The sequence below is a fragment of the Rutidosis leptorrhynchoides genome, chromosome 1 (genome assembly GCF_046630445.1).
Source record: "Rutidosis leptorrhynchoides isolate AG116_Rl617_1_P2 chromosome 1, CSIRO_AGI_Rlap_v1, whole genome shotgun sequence".
NCBI lineage: Eukaryota > Viridiplantae > Streptophyta > Magnoliopsida > Asterales > Asteraceae > Rutidosis > Rutidosis leptorrhynchoides.
This window is the reverse complement of record NC_092333.1, coordinates 576,192,860-576,198,295: the sequence shown is the minus strand read 5'-3', so window position 1 is coordinate 576,198,295 and position 5,436 is coordinate 576,192,860.

Below are 5,436 nucleotides of genomic sequence, written 5' to 3'. Positions count from 1 at the left end.
GTAATTGTGAGCATTTTTGCTAAGTAGAAGTACTTTGATATGTGTCTTGAAGTCTTTCAAAAGTGTACTAATACATCTTAATACACTTCATGTATATACATTTAAATGAGTCGTTAAGTCATCGTTAGTCGTTACATGTAAGTGTTGTTTCGAAACCTTTAAGTTAACGATCTTGTTAAATGTAATTAATCCATTGTTATTATACTTAAATGAGATGTTAAATTGTTATGTTAACATGATAACATGGTGTATGAATATATCTTAATATCATATATATATATATATATATATATATATATATATATATATATATATATATATATATATATATATATATATATACATATATATATATATACATATATATATATATATATATACATATATATATATACATATATATATATATACATATATATACATATACATATATATATATATATATATATATATATATATATACATACATACATACATATATATATATATATATTATATATATATACATACATACATATATATATATATATATATATATATATATATATATATATATATATGTTAAAATACTATTACAATGATAATCGTTACACATATATATATATATATCGTTTCAAAATCCTTAAGTTAGTAATCTCATCTTACTTGTGTAGTTCATTGTTAATACACTTAATGATATAATTAATTATCATTTTATCATGTTAAACATAATTTGTTCATATCTTAATACAATTCTTATGTATTTATTTTAATTAAAACGTTGTTATAACGATAATCGTAATATATATCATTTTGAGTTTCTTTAATTCAGTAGTTTCATTTTATGCATATAACCCTTTGTTAATATACTTTGTAAGATACTTACTTATCATAATATCATGTTATATATATATATATATATATATATATATATATATATATATATATATATATATATATATATATATATATATATATATATCGCCATGATGTTTTTACAAGTTTTAACGGTGAATCGCCGGTCAACTTGGGTGGTCAATTGTCTATATGAAATCTATTTCAATTAATCAAGTCTTAACAAGTTTGATTGCTTAACATGTTGAAAACATTTAATCATGTAAATATCAATTTCATTTAATATATGTAAACATGAAAAAGTTTGGGTCACTACAGTTATAAGAGGATCAGATGAAACAGAAATATCCTCACCTCTTCACAACTCTACCATCTACCTCAGCTTAAAATTTCGGGACGAAATTTTCATTAACATGTGGGTAATGTAACGACCCGACTTTTTTGACTTGCTTTTGTGCTTTGTGCTTTCACAAAACTGTGTATTTGTACGTATTGTGCTATATCATACTCTGGGAACTTCCTATATGTGGATTACTTTTGTTTATATGTTAAAACGTGCCTTTAAGTACGTAGGTTACTTAACTTGATCCCCGGGAGCCTTTATGACCGTTAGTGTCACTTGACGTTTAGAATGAACTGCGTACCTTGTACACGTTTAACTTTGGTCATAATCGGAATATTATGACTACGAAATACTAATTTTTATTTTATAATAACAATTACTTAGGTTTTTGGATGCTTAATTACGCTTAGTAATTTACTAGAACACACTAGTTAGTCTTATTGGACTTTCTACCTTGTTGGACTTTAGCCCACCCTACTCTAGCTAGTAGACTATTTAATTAGCTCAATTATTAATGACTAGTGACCCAATTATATGTAAGACAAATGCCCATTTATTAGAGGGAACATACTAGCATTTTTGTTAACCATTATCCTTAATGTTGCACGGGTTCCTAACATAAGCACCAACTTTAGACAACCATTAACCAAAAAGCAAAAAGGTGTCCCCCTTGTCCCCTCCCATAACCCACAGCCAAACACCCCCCCTACCCCTATAAATACCACACAAACCTCACCCATTTTACACTTGATCTCATTTACAAATTACACACACTTACTCTCTAATTCTCTCTCTAGTCTTTCTCACTCTAAAAAGTGTAAGTTTCAAACTTTCTTCTTCTACTTCTTCTTCTTCCCTTCTCATTCACGACATCATCATCATCATTTAAAGGATCAAGCTTTTTAGCTTTTGATCTTGTTATATCTTGTAGATTCAAACTTGGATTTGAATATTTCAAGAACATGGAAGATTCAAGCTTTCTAGCTTTGAATCTTCACTTACTTTGTTAGATCTAAATCTTTTAGCTTATAATCTTTGTATTTTGTTGTAAAGATTCAAACTTGTGTTTGTAATCTTCATGTAACTTGAAGATCTAGCTTCATGCTTCAAGGATCTTCAAGAACACCAAAGATTCAAGCTTTCTAGCTTTGAATCTTCATTTCTTTTGTTGGATCTAAGTTTTCTAACTTATGATCTCATTATTTTGTTATAAAGATCAAACATTGTGTTTATGATCTTCATCTAACTTGAAGATCTAAACTTTATGCTTCAAGATCTTCAAGAACACCAAAGATTCAAGCTTTCTAGCTTTGTAATCTCATAACTTGTGTGAAAAGGATCCAAGCTCTCTATCTTAGGGTTCCATTACTTTGTTTGATCAAGTTTATGATCATACTTGTTTGACTAAATGAAAGTTTGTAGCTTTAGTTGTAAATAGAACTTGTATTTGTGTTAAGACTAAGAATATGATGTAACATTGGTTCATCATCCTTCTAAGACTCTTAAGTGAGTTGTATTCTTACTTGGTCTTAACATTTTGTGTGTTGATGGTTGAATATTGGTCAAATTGATGCTAACACATCAATGATTTGTACACTTGAAGTCACAAGCATCAAGGATGAGAACCGTGATGAGCATCAAGCACCAAGAATCCCACCGGAGCACTTGTTTACTATTTTTCTGGGTCTGATCAGACTCTCTGCGCTTCTGGAAAGTTGATTTTCAGATAGTTCATTTCGAGTATATGACTTTTTGTTTAGGCCTCGCCTAAATCCGATATACGGTTTAGGATTTATAGCCTTCCAAAAATCACTACGCCTTTGTAACGTTGTGCTGAAATTTCTGACCTACTCGCACTTAAACCGTCGCCACGGTCAAACGAAGACGAGTTAGGTTCTGAAAATTGGTCAGAGGTTAGAGGACTCACATGCAGAGCCATAGCCACTGACTACCCATATTTTTGTTTTGTATAGAGGTCGTAGCAGCTGATCGAAGTCAGCCTTTTGTTTCAACCTCTATTCTTGTTAAACTTACCTTAGCTTTGATGAGTGATGATGATGATGATGATGACACTTAAACTTAATTTATGCACTTTTAAACTTATGGGGACAATATACTGACTTAGTGACCTTTGACTTTGATTGACGACCTTTCGGACCGACTTACTACTTGCATACTTTTCATATCGACTTTCACTGCTTATTCACTGTGAGTTATAGCTTCCCTTTTTACTTTAACTATTTTTGGGACTGAGAATACATGCGTTTTTTACGTTTTACATACTAGACACGAGTACTTAAACTTTACATACGTGTGGGTAACAAAACGGCACAAAGATTCCCCTTAGCTCGGTAACGTTTAATCATTGGTTTCCTAATCGTGAACGTGAATCTTAGATATGGATCCATAGGGTTTGACATCCCCACTCGGGCTAGTCGCGCTAGCATTTAAAGGGTGTTTAATACTTCGAGGACAAATGCACTCGCCAAGTGCACTTTTAGGGGGTGATATACATACGTTAAGTCTAGTTACCGGGTGCCCACGGTTAAGCATATACTTTTCATACTGATTTAAACTACTGGTTGAAGCACTGAAATCTCGTGGTCTACATTACTTTACTGTTTACAAACTATATCTCACCAACATTCGTGTTGACTTTTAAGCGTGTATTTCTCAGGTGCTTAGACAATGTTACTTCCGTAGTTAAACTTGCTGTCTTGGTGTATTAGACTTGCTGTTATGGACCTGCCGTGTTAGATTTCCGCTGCATTACTTAGAGATGTCTCAATCATGAAACTTTTATTTTGGATTCGTAACTTATGTTATTTTCAAACAATGGCTTGTAACGACCTTTGGGTCACATACTTATGTAACGCTTCTATTCATAGGAAGCACGTTACCTTTTGTAAAACGCTATCTTTTTATGAATGCAAAACTGGTTTTCAAACAGCATATAGTGTTTGACCTTGTAATGATACTGTTGTTGATGAACCGTACACGATGGTTTTGTACGGGGCATCACAAAATGTAAGTCCATTCACAAGTTACTTATGCCATGAACAGAGACATCATCTAATCTTTGGACGGCAATGGCGACGCTAAGCGTATTGGAGGTACGCCTATCCCTCGGAACGGGATGCCTCCGGGTTTCGTATCCGTTGCATTAATCCCAGCATTAAGTAGATGAATGCAATGTCGACAATCATCAAGTGTAACCTTGACAAACGATACGTTACCGTGACGACAGGACGTATATATATAAACATGTTTTACTACATGACAGTTGAACACTTATAAAGGTAAAACAAGAATGACAAGAAATTGATATTTCATTAATTTAATTACAACCATTACATCAGAATTACAAAAATCCCTACAACTATGGGATCATCTTCTTCACTTTGGCCAAGTTAAGGTCCGGTGTCGACCCAATCTGTTCAATAAACGGCACCTTAATTGTAGTGACCCGAACTTTTCCATGTTTATATATATATTAAATGAAATTGTTATTTACATGATTAAGTGTTTCCAACATGTTAAGAAATCAAACTTGTTAAGACTTGATTAATTGAAATAGGTTTCATATAGACAATTGACCACCCAAGTTGACCGGTGATTCACGAACGTTAAAACTTGTAAAAACTATATGATGACATATATATGGTTATATATATAGTTAACATGATATTATGATAAGTAAACATATCATTAAGTATATTAACAATGAACTACATATGTAAAAACAAGACTACTAACTTAATGATTTTGAAACGACACATATATGTAACGATTATCGTTGTAACGACATTTAATTTATATATATCATATTAAGAGATATTCGTACATCATAATATCATGATAATATAATAATTTAAAATCTCATTTGATATTATAAACATTGGGTTAACAACATTTAACAAGATCGTTAACCTAAAGGTTTCAAAACAACACTTACATGTAATGACTAACGATGACTTAACGACTCAGTTAAAATGTATATACATGTAGTGTTTTAATATGTATTCATACACTTTTGAAAGACTTCATGACACTTATCAAAATACTTCTACTTAACAAAAATGCTTACAATTACATCCTCGTTCAGTTTCATCAATAATTCTACTCGTATGCACCCGTATTCGTACTCGTACAATACACAGCTTTTAGATGTATGTACTATTGGTATATACACTCCAATGATAAGCTCTTAGTAGTCCATGTGAGTCACCTAACACATGTGGGAACCATCATTTGGCAAC